Raw genomic sequence first — 18,545 nt, 5'->3', positions numbered from 1 at the left:
GATGTTTAGAGACGACAGTCTCTTCTTTTTTAATATAAATTTTAATACTAAAAGTACTTAAGATATACATAAAAGCTCATAGTCTTACTACCATGTAATCCCCATTAACATCTAAAATAATTGCTTCCCAGGTGGTACTAGTGGTAAAGAACCTGCCTGCCAATGCAGAAGACTTAAGAGACGGGGGTTCAATCCCTGGGTCGGGAAGATCCACTGGAGAAGGGCATGGCAACCCACTTCAGTATTCATGCCTGGAGAATCCCATGTGCAGAGGAGCTTAGCAAGCTACAGTCCATAAGGTTGCAAAGAGTCAGACATGACTGAGGCAACTTAGCACGCATGCATGCAATGAGTAATACATGTACATAATTAGAGCATTCAAATAAGGCAGTAATAATGTAAATATGTATTAATATTAAAAGAAAAGTGAAAAGCTCTCTGCAAAAAGGAAGCACTCTTAACATTCATTATGATTCCATGCAGAAACATGAGTATTTGGCCTGAATATTTTTTGCTGTGCCAACTCCCCAAACATCCCCAATGCAGCCTATTTTTGAGACAAAGCAAGCTGATTGTCCATGGCAGTAAGACAGAGCACCGAGAGGGGAGTGGCATTGAGCAGTGAAGGAAGGGTAAAGTCAGATTATTTCTGAGAATTTGAAGTTTGTTTTATGGGTCCTTCTATGCCAAGACTCAATTAGGATCAGCTAAGGAACATGTGTAACAGTTTAGTTCTGTCAAAGGCAGCAGGGAAAGGTTTTAGGGTGATGGGTTCAAAGAGTCATATTTTTTATGCAGTTTTTTAAACTCTCTGGGGATGTTTTCTATTGAGTTGGGTCTTGAGAGACTGTGAACACCCAGAGGGGGCACCTTTAAGTAATTTGCACTAAGGCTCCATATAGGCAGTCGGCAGCATTATAAAATATACTCTTGAAACACCAGAATCTGCACTCTAAGTCCACACACTGATCTGTTCCTTGCTTTTTGCTTACCAGTGCATTGTAGGGATCTTTCCTTATCAGCACATGTAGATCTCCTTCGTTTCTGTAACAGTTGCCAGTAAGCCTTAGAAATTTATCAAGTGTTTAACCAGTCTTATATTGTTGGTCACTTGAATGGTTTCTAGTTTTTAGCTCTTATAAATACTTCCATGAATATCCTTGGGAGGACGTATCTAATTCAGGTTTAAAAATCCCCACTCTATTATTTACTATGTAACCTGGCACTCATCTCTTGATCTTTTCACTTTCAGTTTACCTCTCTGTAAAATGTGCAAAGAGCCTTCTTCATTATGTCATTTTGAGGATTAAATGAGAAGATCCATATAAAGCATTTTTCAGCCCATCTTCACATAGTAAGCACTCAGTATGTCAACTCTTCTAATTGTTCATAATTCCCATGGGGTAAGTTTCAACTAGTGAGATTCCTGGGTCAAGTCACACACAGTTTTCATGTTAATAGATACAAATTGACTTCCAAAAAGGTGAACAAATTTAAGTTCTACTGACAGTGTTTGAGAGTAGCCATTTCTCTGAAATGGGAATCATCAACTTTTGACCTTTTCTCGTCTGAGAGTTTTAATGCCTTACTGTTGTTTAGACTTATGTCTCTTTAATGTGAATGGGATGGAACATTTTTGTTTCTTTTACTTGCTTACTCATTTTTCTAGTGGTTCATTTTCCTTAGGTTTCTATGAGGCCATTGTAAAGAAATTGACTTCTCTGTCTTTTCATTTTCTTTAATTTTCTGTGTTTGGGGTCTCCTTTCTGCAGGCGGGAAAGTTGTAGTTCCTCTTAATTGTGGAGTCTGCCTCCTTTGGCTGAGGTTGGACCAATGCCTTGTGAAGGTTTCCTGGTTGGGGGACTTGTGCCTGTGTTCTGGTGGATGGAGTTAGATCTTGTCTCTCTGAAGGGCAGTGCTGTGTCCAGTAGCGTGTTTCAGGGTGCCTATGGGTTTGGTGTGGCTTTGGGCAGCTAATGTTCAGGGCTGTGCTCCTGTTTTGCTAAGGATTGGTATGGGGCATCCAGCCCTGGACCTCGCTGGCTTTTGGGTGGGGCTTGGTCTTAGTGTTGAGATGGAGGCATTTGGGAGGGCTCCTATGTCCTATGGGGTCGGGAGTTCTCTTAGTGGTCCAAAGTCCTGGAGTTGACTCTCCCACCCCTGGGGTTCAGACCCAACCCCTGCCTATAGCATCAAGATTCCACAGGCCACACAGTATAGAAGACAGAACCCTTAGAATAATGGTGAAATAACTCTTAACAGCACAAGACCACTTGAAGAGAATCACACACTTACACAGAGAAGGAAAGGGAGAAAAGGAAGAAAAAGGAAAAAAAAGATAAAAAGAAGAGTCAAAAGAGAAGAGAGCAATCAAGCCAATAATCAAACCCCCAAATGAAAACGGTTGCTAAAAACTATTAGTAGACTTGCAAAGTTACAAAGCCAAAAACAGAAGACAGGAAATTGACTTCTATCATTTGTCACATAGAATTTTCTGTTTGCCTTGGTCATATGATTTTATATGTGGTGATTTGGGGGAGTTCATTCATGATATTTAATTTTTCCAGTAGTAAAATACATCCTTCTTTTCCTTAATAGTCTCTGGCATCTGCTTCCTGCTTAGAAACTTTTCCCTAAACAAAATTCAGGAATAAATACATAAAAAATACATTAACATATACATAAATACATAAAAAATCAATCATACTTCTTTTTACAGCTTCCATGGATTCATTGATTCTCTGTCCCAGCTAGCGTTTATTTTGTGCATCACCGACTCGATGGACATGAGTTTGAGTGAACTCTGGGAGTCGGTGATGGACAGGGAGGCCTGGCGTGCTGTGATTCATGGGGTCACAAAGAGTCAGACACGACGGAGCGACTGAAATGAACTGAACTGAAATGAATGCGGAAGCAAGGGACGCTGGCTCCGGTAAGGTAGGTATTGCGAGGGGGCATTTGAGGGCAGACACACTGAAATCATAATCACAAAAAACTATTTGATCTGATCATATGGACCACAGCCCTGTCTAACTCAATGAAACTAAGCCATGCAGTGTGGGGCCACCCAAGACGGACGGGTCATGGTGGAGAGGTCTGACAGAATGTGGTCCACTAGAGAAGGGAATGGCAAACCACTTCAGTATACTTGCCTTGAGAACCCCATGAACAGTATCAAAAGGCAGAATGATAGGATACTGAATGAGGAATTCCCCAGGTCGGTAGGTGCCCAGTATGCTACTGGAGATCAGTGGAGAAATAACTCCAGAAAGAATGAAGGGATGGAGCCAAAGTGAAACAAATACCCAGTTGTGGATGTGACTGATGCTAGAAGCAAGGTCCGATGCTGTAAAGAGCAATATTGCATAGGAACCTGGAATGTTAGGTCCATGAATCAAGGCAAATTGGAAGTGGTCAAACAGGAGATGGCAAGAGTGAACGTCGACATTCTAGGAATCAGTGAACTAAAATGGACTGGAATGGGTGAATTTAACTCAGGTGACCATTATATCTACTACTGTGGGCAGGAATCCCTTAGAAGAAATATAGTAGCCATTATGATCAACAAAAGAGTCCGAAATGCAGTACTTGGATGCAATCTTAAAAACGACAGAATGATTTCTGTTCTTTTCCAAGGCAAACCATGCAATATTACAGTAATCCAAGTCTATGCCCCAACCAGTAATGCTGAAGAAGCCGAAGTTGAACAGTTCTATGAAGACCTACAAGACCTTTTAGAACTAACACCCAAAAAAGGTGTCCTTTTCATTATAGGGTACTGGAATGCAAAAGTAGGAAGTCAAGAAACACCTGGAGTAACAGGCAAATTTGGCCTTGGAACATGAAATGAAGTAGGGCAAAGGCTAATAGAGTTTTGCCAAGAGAACACACTGGTCATGGCAAACACCCTCTTCCAACAACACAAGAGAAGACTCTACACATGGACATCACCAGATGGTCAACACCAAAATCAGATTGATTATATTCTTTGCAGCCAAAGATGGAGAAGCTCTAAAAGGTTAGCAAAAACAAGACCAAGAGCTGACTGTGGCTCAGATCATGAACTCCTTATTGCCAAATTCAGACTGAAATTGAAGAAAGTAGGGAAAACCGCTAGTCCATTCAGATATGACCTAAATCAAATCCCTTATGATTATACAGTGGAAGTAAGAAATAGATTTAAGGGTCTAGATCTGATAGATAGAGTGCCCGGTGAACTCTGGACGGAGGTTTCTGATATTGTACAGAAGACAGGGACCAAGACCATCCCCATGGAAAAGAAATGCAAAAAAGCAAAATGGCTGTCTGAGGAGGCCTTACAAATAGCTGTGAAAAGAAGAGAAGCGAAAAGCAAAGGAGAAAAGGAAAGATCTAAGCATCCGAATGCAGAGTTCCAAAGAATAGCAAGGAGAGATAAGAAAGCCTTCCTCAGTGATCAATGCAAAGAAATAGAGGAAAACAACAGAACAGGAAAAACAAGAGATCTTTTCAAGAAAATTAGAGATACCAAGGGAACATTTCATGCAAAGATGGGCTCGATAAAGGACAGAAATGGTATGGACTTAACAGAAGCAGAAGATATTAAGAAGAGGTGGCAAGAATACACAGAAGAACTTTGCAAAAAAGATCTTCACGGCGAAGATAATCACGATGGTGTGATCACTCACCTGGAGCCAGACATCTTGGAATGTGGAGTCAAGTGGCCCTTAGAGAGCATCACTACGAACCAAGCTAGTGGAGGTGATGGAATTCCAATTGAGCTATTTCAAATCCTGAAAGATGATGCTGTGAAAGTGCTGCACTCAATATGCCAGCAGATTTGGAAAACTCAGCAGTGGCCACAGGACTGGAAAAGGTCAGTCTTCATTCCAATCCCAAAGAAAGGGAATGCCAAAGAATGCTCAAACTACCGCACAGTTGCACTCATCTCACACGCTAGTAAAGTCAGGCTCAAAATTCTCCAAGCAAGGCTTCAGCAATATGTAAACCGTGAACTTCCAGATGTTCAAGCAGGTTTTAGAAAAGGAAGAGGCACCAGAGATCAAATTGCCAACATCCACTGGATCATGGAGAAAGCAAAAGAGTTCCAGAAAAACATCTATTTCTGCTTCATTGACTATGCCAAAGCCTTTGACTGTGTGGATCACAATAAACTGTGGAACATTCTGAAAGAGATGGGAATCCCAGACCACCTGACCTGCCTCTTGAGAAACCTGTATGCAGGTCAGGAAGCAACAGTTAGAACTGGACACGGAACAACAGACTGGTTCCAAATAGGAAAAGGAGTACGTCAAAGTTGTACATTGTCACCCTGCTTATTTAACTTCTATGCAGAGTACATCATGAGGAATGCTGGGCTGGAAGAAGCACAATCTGGAATCAAGATTGCCGGGAGAAATATCAATAACCTCAGATATGCAGATGACACCACCCTTATGGCAGAAAGTGAAGAGGAACTCAAAAACCTCTTGATGAAAGTGAAAGAGGAGAGTGAAAAGGTTGGCTTGAAGTTCAACATTCAGAAAACTAAGATCATGGCATCTGGCCCCATCACTTCATGGGAAATAGATGGGGAAACAGTGGAAACAGTGTCAGACTTTATTTGGGGGGCTCCAAAATCACTGTAGTTGCTGACTGCAGCCAGGAAATTAAAAGACGCTTACTCCTTGGAAGGAAAGTTACAACCAACCTAGATAGCATATTAAAAAGCAGAGACATTACTTTGCCAACAAAGGTCCATCTAGTCAAGGCTATGGTTTTTCCCGTGGTCATGTATGGATATGAGAGTTGGACTGTGAAGAAAGCGGATCGCCAAAGAATTGATGCTTTTGAACTGTGGTGCTGGAGAAGACTCTTGAGAGTCCCTTGGACTGCAAGGAGATCCAACCAGTCCATTCTAAAGGAGATCAATCCTGGGTGTTCATTGGAAGGACTGATGCTAAAGCTGAAACTGCAATACTTTGGCCACCTCATGCAAAGAGTTGACTCACTGGAAAAGAGTCTGATGCTAGGAGGGATTGGGGGCGGGAGGAGACAGGGACGATAGAGAATGAGATGGCTGGATGGCATCACCGAATCGATGGACATGAGTTTGAGTGAACTCCGGGAGCTGGTTATGGACAGGGAGGCCTGGTGTGCTGTGATTCATGGGGTCGTGAAGAATCGGACACGACTGAGCGACTGAACTGAACTGAACTGAATGTATCTTTTATTATTATTATTAAAAATATGATCTTTACTTCCTTTGTATATAAAGGCATATATATATGTGTGTGTATATATATACACACACACAAGTATAATATTTAGAAAATTTACTGATTTTTTATGTTAGTTGTGTTGACTGATGGTCCACTTCTGTTCCTAATGGGTTTTCAGCTCTTCCTAAAAATCAGGAATGGATGTGGATATTGAATTACATTTCTTGGGGTGCTGATCTAGTAGTTGCTCTTTACTCTGTTAATGTGATCTCATATTAGTTTCTTACTACTGTCTATCTGCCTGCAATGCAGGAGAGCCGGGTTCAATCCCTTGGAGGAGGAAATGGCAACCCACTCCAGTATTCTTGTCTGGAAAATCCCATGGACAGAGAAGCCTGGCGGGCTACAGTCCATGGGGTCGCAAGAGTCGGACATGACTTAGTGACTAAGCCACCACCACCAGACTAGCCTGGCATTCAGGAACCAACTCTTGGTCATGATGTACTATTTTAATATTTACTGAAAATATTTTTTTGCTAATATACTGTTGAATATTTTATAATGAATTTTATTAAAGTATTTTTCTACAGTTTCCTATTTTTGTTCTAAATGTTCTTTGTATAAATATTGTGTAGAGCTGATAAAGAAAAATTTGGAAGGTTCTTTTCTTTCTCCTTTTTTCCTTTATTCTTTCCCTTATTATTTTTATTGATTGCTCTGAGTATTGCATTTTACATACATAACTGATCACTGGTTTTGGCATTTTTACAAGTTCAAAGGAAGTGCAAGAATCTCAGTTCCCTCTGTCTCTTTACCATCCTCCATTTATAACTGTTAAAATATTTCCTGTATATACTTTGAGAATCACATCAGATAATGTTATAATTTTTGCTCCAATCCTCAAACCTAATTTAAAAAAGTTGAACAAAGAAGGCTACATCTTTGCTTTCACCCATACCCTTTTTGTTGTATTCTCTTCTGTCTTGAAGTTCTAAGATTTCTTCTTTTATTGTGTTTTCCTGTTTCAAGGACTCTCTTTGAACATTGTTTAGGGTAGGTGCTTATAATATTTCTTTTCCTTTACCTAATAATATTTTCATTTCCCTGCATTTCTGAAGGACAGGTTCACTGAATATAGGATTACAGAATAAATATATACCTAAATAGCTATCAAATTATAGCTGTTTCCTTTCAGCACCTGGAAACTGTTGTGTCATTTCCTTCTGGCCTTCATGGTTTCTGGTGAGAAATCTGCGGTGCATAGAACTATTTATACCTTATTGATAGGTATTATTGTGTCTTGCTGCTACAAGAATTTTTCCTTTTAGTTTTTAAGTTTGATTAAGACATGTGTTGATGATGAATTTCTTAGGATTTATCCTGTATTGTGTTTGCTTAGCTTTTAAACTCTGTGTGTTTATGTCTTGTACTGAATCTGAGACATTTTCAGTCATTATTTATTTGAATGCTTTTTCAGCCCCCTCTTTCTCTCCTTTTCACCTGGGACTCAAATGACACAAATGTCAGCACTTTCATTAGACTCCCACAGGTCCCTGAGGTTTTGGTTTGGTCATGGTTTTGGTTTTAGTTTTATTCACTCTATTTTCTCTTTGTTGTTTAGACTGGACAGTTTTTACTGCATTAAGTTCCAGATCATGAATTCTTTCCTCTGTCATCTCCATTTTGTTGTTGAGAGAAACAATGTAAAACTCCACTGAGTTTTTAAATTTTGGTTATTGTATTTTTTAATTCTAAGATTTCTATTTGGTTTTCATTTATATCTTTATTATTTTGCTGAAACTTTTCCACATTTCAGTTTGTTTCAAGCATGTTTGTAACTGTTCCTTGAGGCATTTTTAAAATTGAGAACTGCTTTAAAATGCTTGTCAAGAAGCAAATAATAAAATGAAAGTAGAAATGAATAAAAATGAAAGCAAAAACAATAAGAAAAGACAATGAAATGAGCTGATTCTTTGAAAAGAGTCAATAAAATTGAAAGACTCAAGATAATATACAATAATCAATATCAGGAATGACATATGTACTACAATTATAGACCTTGACTTTTCTAAAAAGTCAGTAAGAGAATATGGTAACTGAATTTCATAAATTCAATGACTCAGAAGAAATGAACCAATTCCTTGAATGCTGTAACCTACTACTACTTAGCAAATGTAAAGTAGATAACTTGAGTAGTACTGTACCTATAAGAGAAATAGAGTTTCTAATTAGAAAGCCTCCCAAAAGGAAATATGCTATCCCACACAGCTTACCTTGTAAGAATTACCAAATATGTTTAAAAGTTAACACCAAGTTTACACAGTCTCTTCCAGCAAGATAAGAAGGTGAAAACATTTCTGAAACCAGTATTGCCTCAAAAAGTACCACAAATACAATACAAGAAAATACAATCATCTATCAAAATCTCCCATGACTTTGTTGCAAAATTCCTCAACAGAATGCTAACAAATTGAACCCAGCATTGTATTTTTTAAAAATGATATACCATTACCAAATGTGATTATTCCTGCTGTGTGAGACTAGATCAATGTGTGAAAAATTACCTTAAGCTACCATATGAACAAGTTAAGAAAAAAAATATATGATTTATCAATCAATGCAGGAAGAGCATTGGACAAAAACTAACAAACACATTATGAAAACTCTCATCAATCTAGTAATAGAGGGAAATTCTTCAACTTAATGAAGAACACCTGCAAAGTGACCTACAACTAACATCATAGTTAAAGGAGAGACAATGCTTTCCCCCCAAGACTGTCATCGAGGCAAGGGTGTCTCCTCTTAGCACCGTTATTCTGACCACCTGGCAACATGGCACTGTAAGTCCTAACTGCTGTAGTAAGACCGTAAAAAGAAACAAAAGGCTCACAGGTTGAAAAGGAAGAAGAAAACTCCTTATTTTCTGATAACATTATTTATGTAAAAAATACTAATGAATCTACAAAATCCTCACAAAATTTCACCACATATGAATTCATCAGGTCACAAGACATAAAATCTTCATATAAAGAATTAACTGAAATTCTACTTATTAAAAATGAAAACATAGAAACAAATTTAAAGAATGATGTCATTTCTAATTTTCCAATAAAATGAAAAACTTAGCCATAAGTGTAACACATTCAGGGTCTGTATACTGAAATTTGCAAAATTCCAAGGAAAGAAATAGAGAAAGACTTAAAAAATAGAAGAAAAGTCCTATGTTCATGGATTGGAAGACTCAACTTAGTAAAGATGTTGATTCTCTGCAAATTGATCTCTAGTTTTAATAAAGTTTCTATCAAACCACCCCTTAATTTTGTTTTTGTGGACATCAACAAGCTTTTTTTAAAATCTATATGGGAAGGTATGGCAGTAGAGTAGGTAAAACAACCTTGAAAAGAATAAAGTGGGAGGAAAAACTTTGATACTAAAGCTTACTATATAGCTTTACAGTAATCAGGACAGAGTGGTATTGGTAGAGGGATGTCTCTGTGTGTGTGTGTGCTCAGTAGCTCAGTCATGTCTGACTGCTTGTGACCTCATAGACCCCACCAAGCTCTTCAGTCCTTGGAATTATCCAGGCAAGAATACTGGAGTGGGGAGCCATTCCTGATAGCTTACGGTGAGCGGTGTCGGATTCGCGACCTTTGAAGAAGAGAAATTAGCTTCGGGACCAGAGACAAGGCTTCAGGCACTTAGAGTTTCATGTGGCAAGTTTTATCACAGTGAAAAAGGGACAGAGAGAGTGTCTGACACAGACCTCAGAAGGGGCAGAGAGCGCCCCACTGGCCTGTCTTATCAAGGTCTTTTATATACTTTTTCAGATGGTTACTAACAATAGAAAGGTCTTACCAGATACACTCCCACAACATGCATCTTAAGATAACAGGATTAGTCAGAAGGTTCTTAAGAAGGAGAAACATGTCCTCAAGCAAGATACATTGTTGTTATATAACTGTTAGTACAGGGTTTAAGGAAAAACATACCCCTGAGTAAGATAAATTGTTTTATTGTGTAATCATTAGCTCTGGGCTTAAAGAAAGTTAGTCTTAGAAGAAATAGATTGTTGCCATAACAACTCAGAGTTTAAGGGAAAAAATCTTACATGACTAAAATGAAGGAGAGTAGAAAAAAAAGTTTGTCCTTTACTCTTCCTCAAGAGCCCCAGACTCCTTATCCACCCACCTAAGAATTAGCTCTCTCATTCCCTTCTCCAGACGATCTTCATGACCCAGGGATTGAACCTGGGTCTTTGCATTGCAGGTGGATTCCTCACCATTTGAGCCACCAGGGAAGACCTGCAAGGGATAGACATATAGATTAAGGGAACCAAAGAGAGATCCCAGAAATTCATCTATACAAATATGTCCAAAGGTGAAAAGCCATTCAAACAAGGAAGGATAACATTTTCAAGAAACTGTGTTAGAGAAACTAGGCATTAAATGAGCCTCAACCCAAATATCATGTCTATATGAATCACAGACTTATAAGTGTAAAATAAAAACTGAGAAAAAAAAATGGGAGAAAATCTTGAGGTTCCTATGCTAGACAAAGAATTCTTACACTCGACACCAAAATATGATCCATAAGAAAAAAATATTCAAATATTATGAGATAAATTATACCTCATCAAAATTAAAATATTTGCTCTATAAAAGACTTTGTTAAGAGGATGAAAAGGCAAGCATATCTACAGACTAAGAAAAAGTATTTGCAAATCATATATTTGCCAAGGGACTTGTATGCAGAATATACAAAGAACTCTCAAAATTCAAAATCAAAAAAACAATTGAACTAGAAAATGGGGATGCTCACGATTTATAACATAAATGGCATTATTTTGGGAGAGGGATAACTTAGTTATGGCATTGAGTTTTTTTTCTTTTTGCTGCTTGAGGCAGTTGTAAAATAACTTAATGTAGCTTTTTACAACTGTGTATTCTATAGTATTTTTTTCATTTGGTGAAATTTTAACTGTTAATGTTTTTGGCATTGTGCTTTGTACCATTTATTAAATAAAAATTAAGAAAAAAGAAAACGGGGAAAAGTTATGAACAGATATTTCTATTCATGAGGATATATAGATGGCAAATAAGCGTAGGAAAATATGTTCAATATCAGTAGTCATTTGAATTTACAAATTCAAACCACAATGATATAGTACTACACACCTTCCAAAATAATTAAAATAAAAAATATTGATAACACCAAATGCTGGTGAAGAGGCAGAGAGACTTCATCACTCATTTATTCCTTGTAGGAATGTAAAATAACCAGCCACTCTGGAAAACAGTTTAGCAATTAAAAAACAAGAAGCAAACTAAAGAGGTAACTACCATATGAATCATGAACTGCACTTGAGCATTTATCCCTGAGAAACGGAAGCTTCAACTTACACAAAAATGTATATATAAGTGTGCACAGTAGATTTATCAATAATAGCTCCAACTGGGGCTAAGAAGAGGGAGTCCGTCGCTGATGGCATCTTCTAAGCTGACCTGAACGAGTTTTTCACTGAGGAGCTGGCTGAGGTGTGGTCCCTGTTACACCAGCCAGGACAGAAATCATGATCTTGGCCACCCGGGCACAGAACGTTCTTGGTGAGAAGGCCGGTGGATCCCGGGAATTGACTGCTGTGGTTCAGAAAAGATTTGGCTTCCCTGACGGCAGTGTAGAGCTTTATGCTGAAAAGCAGCCACAGGTCTGTGTGCCATCGCCCAGGCAGAGTCTCTGTGTTACAGACTGGTGGGTCCTCCGCCTTCCTGTGTAGAGGGACTGCTGTGGTACGCTGCAGTTCCTCCTGGAGAGTGGGGCCAAAGGCTGCAAGGCGGTAGTGTCCAGGAAGCTCTGAGGACAGAAGGCTAAATCCACTCATGGCCAAGTCCATATGGATGGCCCCATGAGCCACAGTGGGGCCCTTTTAACTACTATGTTAAGCCGCCTTGCGCCCTGTGCTGCTCAGACAGGGTGTGCTGGGCATCAGGGGGAAGAGCATGCTGCCTTGGGACCCAATTGGTAAGACTGGCCCTAAGGAGCAGGTCAGGAAGCAACAGTTAGAACTGTACATGGAACAACAGACTGGTTCCAAATAGGAAAAGGAGTACGTCAAGGCTGTATATTGTCACCCTGCTTATTCAACTTCTGTGCAGAGTACATCATGAGGAATGCTGGGCTGGAAGAAGCACAAGCTGGAATCAAGATTGCTGGGAGAAATATCAATAACCTCATATATGCAGATGACACCACCCTTATGGCAGAGCGTGAAGAGGAACTCAAAAGCCTCTTGATGAAATTGAAAGAGGAGAGTGAAAAGGTTGGCTTGAAGTTCAACATTCAGAAAACAAAGATCATGGCATCTGGCCCCATCACTTCATGGGAAATAGATGGGGAAACAATGGAAACAGTGTCAGACTTTATTTTTGGGGGCTCCAAAATCACTGCGGATGCTGATTGCAGCCATGAAATTAAAAGACGCTTACTCCTTGGAAGGAAAGTTATGACCAACCTACATAGTATATTAAAAAGCAGAGACATTACTTTGCCAACAAAGGTCCATCTAGTCAAGGCTATGGTTTTTCCCGTGGTCATGTATGGATGTGAGAGTTGGACTGTGAAGAAAGCTGATCGCCGAAGAATTGATGCTTTTGAACTGTGGTGCTGGAGAAGACTCTTGAGAGTCCCTTGGACTGCAAGGAGATCCAACCAGTCCATTCTAAAGGAGATCAATCCTGGGTGTTCACTGGAAGGACTGATGCTAAAGCTGAAACTCCAATACTTTGGCCACCTCATGCAACGAGTTGACTCACTGGAAAAGACTCTGATGCTGGGAAGGATGGGGGCAGGAGGAGACGGGGACAACAGAGAATGAGATGGCTGGATGGCATCACCGACTCGATGGACATGAGTTTGAGTGAACTCCGGGAGCTGGTGATGGACAGGGAGGCCTGGGGTGCTGTGATTCATGGGGTCGCAGAGTCAGACACGACTGAGCGACTGAACTGAGGCCCCTGTTATATTTTGCTTACAGTAGTAGGGTGAGGCCCTTGTTTTTTCCACAGTGCTTGACCGGAATAGGGGAGTTTTCACCTAGAAGTGTTCCGTCTTGCTAGGTTGCCCCTTCCCTCATGTTCTAGACAGAGAGAGCAGACTTTTTGGAGGGCTGTCTGTGTTGTCATTATTTCTGGACTGCTGGCTTCTCCAGCTCCCACTGTTGGACACAGGAGGCAGAAAGAAAACCCGAGGAACCTGCCTCTGTGTTATTCCTTGGTCCTGCAGTCCCAGCCAGCCTGACTGCTTTTCTCTACCTCTCAGTGTCTTCTTGTGCTTATTTGATATATAGTTTCCAGAGGTTATAACTGTGCTTAGTGGGAAGAACAGGAAGAAGTGCATTTACTCCATCTTTTCCAGAAGACTTTTACTTCATGTTAATTCCATTTATTTTATTGATATAATATTGATGTTTGTTATAAATTCTCTGTAATCTTATTTTCAGTTTTAAAAAAAAATTGTATTGGGGTATAGTTGATTTTAGTTTTTTGCTGTACAGCAAAGTGAATCAGTTTTATATATCCACTCTTTTTTAGATGTTTTTCCCATTACATAGTATTGAGTAGAGTTTCCTATGCTATATAGTAGTTAGCTATTTGGGCTTCCCTGGTTGTTCAGATGGTAAAGAATCCACCTGCAATGCAGGAGACCACGGTTCTATCCCTGGGTTGGGAAGACCCCCTGGAGAAGGGAATGGCTATGCACTCTAGAATTCTGTCCTGCAGAATTCCATAGACAGAGGAGCATGGCAGGCTATAGTCCAGGGGGTCACAAAGAGCTGGACACAACTGAACAACTCACTTTACTAGGTTGGCCAAAATGTTTGTTCAGGTTTTTGTACAATACTACAAACCTGAATGAACTTTTTGGCCAAGCCACAATATTTTCTATATAGTAGTGTGTCTATGTCAATCCCAATGCCCCATTTTATCCTTCTCAAGACCCCATTCCCCTCCCTGATAACCATGAAATTGTTTTCTACATCATGACTCTATTTCTGTTCTGGAAATAAGTTACTTTGTACAGTTTTTTAGATTCCATACACAAGCAATAGCATATGACATTTTTCTTTCTGTCTGCCTTACTTCACTCAGTATGACAATCTCTAGGTCCATCCATGTTGCTTCAAACAGCATTATTTTGTTCTTTTTATGCCTGAGTAATAGTCCATTGTATATCTGTGCTACATCTTCTTTATCCATTCCTCTGTCCTCTGTCGATGGACATTTAGGCTGCTTCTGTCTCCTGTCTACTGTAAATAAGCTTCACTGAACATTTGGGTGCATGTATCTTTATGAATAATGATTTTCTTTAGATTTATCCCTGGTAGTGGGATTGTGAGGTTATATGGTACTTCTGTTTTTAGTTTTTTAAAGGGATCTCTATAATGTTCTCTATTGTGGCTGTACCAATTTACATTCTCACTAGCAGTTTAGGAGGGTTCCCTTTTCTCCACACCCTCTCCAGCATATATTGTTTGAAGATATTTTGATGGTGGTCACTCTCGTGGCACTAGTGGTAAAGAACCCACTTGCCAATGCAGGAGACTTAACAGATGTGGGTTGGATCCCTGGATTGGGAAGATCCCCTGGAGGAGGGAGGGAATGGCAACCCACTCCAGTATTCTTGCCTGGAGAATCCCATGGACAGAGGAGCCTGGTGGGCTATGGTCCATGGGGTCACAAAGAGTCAGACACTGAAGCAACGTAGCAAGCATGTACCCTCTCTGACGAATGTGAGCTGATCACCTCATTGGAGTTTTGATTTGCATTTCTCTACTAATTAGTGATATTGAGCATCTTTTCATGTGCTTTATGGCTATTTTTGGAAAAGCATCTATTTAGATCTTCTGCCCATTTTTTTATTGGATTGTTTGTTTTTGTTATTGAGCTGCATGAGCTGTTGTATATTTTGGAGATTAATCCCTTATTGGTCACTTCATTTGCAGATATGTGGGTTGCCTTTTCACTTTGTTTATGGTTTGCTGAATTCTCCCACCTTTCCTATCTTCTGTTAAAAAAAAAAAATTAATAAACAGAAACCTCAATTAAATAGGATAGGAGACCAGACAGGGGAGATCTCACACCCTATGATGACAGCAGGGCCCAACAAGAAGAAAGACCTGGTAAGAACTGGTCAAATTTTTAAACTGCACAGAAGCAAATGTTAAGCTAAAAATCAGTGCAAAAATGGAGAGGGCTCTCAGAGGAAAGGCCAGAAGCAGTTTTCATGCTTACATTCTAGAGCCTGAGGTGAGCCAGATACAGACTGACCCTTAAGCTGCTTACAAGGGATACACTTTAAATATAAGCAGATAGAAAGTTTGAACTAGAAGCATGGAAAATAATTTACCACAGAAAAATTTTCCAAAACTAAAATGCAAATTCACTGTAGTGGAACACTAAAACTCACCTCTTTTAATAACAGAAGCAGCAGACCAAAAAATATTTTTTAAAAGATTCAGGTACAGATGATCTGAATAAGACAATCAACAAACTTGATCTAATTAACACATTGAGAACATCTGGTGAAGTGTTAACATTCTTGTCAAATACGCAAATCAAAACCGACTACATGCTGGGCCAGAAAGAAGGCCACAGTATATTTCTTTGTGATAGGACACAGTATGTTCTTATTCATAGAAAAGAGTAACTATAGTATATTAGAAAATGTCCAGCTGCCTAGAAATTAAAGACTACAGTTATAAATAACCCAGGTTCAAAAATTACAATCAAAACTTTGAAAATATTTTTAAATTAACTGCTTTATTTTTGGCTGTACTAGGCTTTTGTTGCTGCGTGTGGACTCTCTCTGGTTGTGGTAAGTGGGCTCTCATTGTGGGGGCTTTTCTTATTGTGGCGCCCGGGCTCAGCTGCCCCGAGGCATGTAGGATCTTCCTGGACCAGGGATTGAATCTGTGTCCCCTGCATTGGCAGGCGAACTCTCAACCAATGGACCAGCCAGGAAGCCCCTGAAAATATTGTGAAATGAATGATAAAGCAGGGGCTGAAGGACAGACAAAGACAAATGAAACAGAACAGAGTCCACAGATCTAGGGACCTATGCCACACTGCAATAGGAAGTGATGATGGTGTATCAGTGTCCAATCAGGAACAGAAACCACATGTGATTTAAACAAGGGAAGTTTAATATAAAGCTATACTAATAAGCCATGATAATAGAGAAAATATAAATTACAACGGAACCCTAGGACTGAGGAAGAGTGCCCAAGGGGGAATAAACTTGCAAGTGTTATCAACCATGGTCCTTGGACTCTAATCAGAGGTCTAATGAGCAATTCAGGTAAGACTTCACCGTGAGAACATGTTAACAGGTGCCTAACTGGGTCTTCGGAGAAGGCGATGGCAACCCACTCCAGTGTTCTTGCCTTGAGAATCCCAGGGACTGGGGGAGCCTGGTGGGCTGCCATCTATGGGGTCGCACAGAGTCGGACATGACTGAAGCGACTTAGCAGCAGCAGCAGCTGGATCTTAGAGGAGAGTGGGCTGGTTCTTTAAATGGGTTGAGGGAGGGGGCACTGGTGGGCCTGGCCAGAGGAGTGGTTTAGGTGGTCTTCTCACACCCTCGTGGCGGTGTTGTAAACAGGAATCATGCTCCTGGCACTTAGAAGGGGCAGTTGATTTGTGGCCTTTTCGAATCTTATTGCTCATAATTGCCCCATTCGCACCTGCATACAGTTATTTTTAGTCCCTTGTAGTTTCTTGGTTTTCCATTGCTGGAATATAGATGGAGGAGACATCTGTGTGCAAGTAAGTGCAAGCACTCCAGTAGAAGGTCCCAGGTCCCAGACTAGCTTCCACCCCTGGCGGAGAAGTTCCCGGCCTTGCCTAGAGCAGAGCTGGACCACAGTTGCTAAGCCAGCAGAAAGCAACCCTGGGAGGCAGACTAGCCACAGCTGGAAGCTGGGCGGGAAGCGTGCCGGAGGAGCGGAGGTGCTGACGCAGATGGGAGGCTGGGACTGTGCCGTCTCCAAGAAAGCCACGCGGAGGGGAGAAGCAGGCTGGGGTTGCCACGTTGCCGAGGAAAAGCGTCCTGGGCGTGGCTTAGGTGAGCATCGCTTGGTGTCCCCCCTCGCAGTGCTGACTTGGTGCGCAGCCCCTGGAAGCCGCAGGACAGCCCCTTCCCCTGGCGGTCTCCCTCCAGCTGTCTCTCTGCTGAGAAAGGTTACCCCCCTCTCTCGCTCTCTTTAGTCGCTCAGCTGTGTGGATTCTTTGCGACCCCATGGACTGTAGCCCCCCGGGCTCCTCTGTCCATGGGAGTCTCCAGGCGAGAATACTGGAGTGGGTTGCCATTTTCTTCTCCAGGGGATCTTCCCGATCCAGGGATCGAACCCAGGTATCATGCATTGCAGGCAGATTCTTTACGGACTGAGCTATGAGGGAAGCTGAAGGTTACCGTGGTGCCCCCTTAACGGAGAGCTGCTAAAGGAGCTCTGTCCGCTGTTGCAGAGTGCCCTGCCCAGTGCACTGGGGGCTGAGAGGCGATGAACTAATAACTGGCGCAGTTACTTCTGGTAACAGTACTGGTTCCGTTGCAGATATATGTGGGAAAGGATCTTTGCCCATTCCTGCACTGCTGCTGCTGCTTCTGAGTCACTTCAGTCGTGTCCGACTCTGTGCGACCCCATAGACGGCAGCCCACCAGGCTCCCTGTCCCTGAGATTCTCCAGGCAAGAACACTGGAGTGGGTTGCCATTTCCTTCTCCAATGCATGAAAGTGAAAAGTGAAAGTGAAGTCGCTCAGTCGTGTCCAACTCTTCGCGACCCCATGGACTGCAGCCCACCAGGCTCCTCCGTCCATGGGATTCTCCAGGCAAGAGTACTGGAGTGGGGTGCCATTGCCTTCTCCCATTCCTGCACTATGTGCAAAATTTACTCTATAGACAATGAATCTAAATCTTAAAGATAAGAAGGAAACATGGATTTTTAGAAAGATTTCTAGATTACAGAGCACTCTGTAGCTTTTCAGAATGTTTTCTAGATTTTAAGAAGAAAACATAGGCTACATCATCATTTCTTGGTAATAGGCAAGTATTTCTTAAGACTATATGAAAAGCACTAATAAAGGTGAAATTTCTTAAACTGGACTGTGTTAAGATTTAAAACACCTGTTCTTCAAAAACCTGGTGGCTCCGTGGTAAAGAATCCGCCTGCCAATGCAGGAGGCACAGGAGACAAGGGGTTGGATCCCTGATCCTGGAAGATCCCACATGCAGCCCCACAAAGCGACCAAGCCCCTTCACCACAAGCTTTTGAGCCTGTCCTCTGGAGCCGG

The 18,545-nt window shown here is 41.0% G+C and overlaps 1 pseudogene; it reads left to right on the top strand.

The window, feature by feature from the left end:
* The first annotated feature begins 1,833 nt into the window (after window positions 1-1,833).
* On the top strand, window positions 1,834-12,295 carry LOC129550740 (small ribosomal subunit protein uS3 pseudogene; annotated as a pseudogene).
* Window positions 12,296-18,545: the final 6,250 nt, after the last annotated feature.

Source organism: Moschus berezovskii, chromosome 21, assembly GCF_049115385.1.
Source record: "Moschus berezovskii isolate FMDL1 chromosome 21, NW_MosBer_1.0, whole genome shotgun sequence".
NCBI classification, from domain to species: Eukaryota; Metazoa; Chordata; class Mammalia; order Artiodactyla; family Moschidae; genus Moschus; species Moschus berezovskii.
The sequence above is the reverse complement of the archived record's forward strand: the minus strand, read 5'-3'. Positions and strand labels throughout refer to the sequence as shown.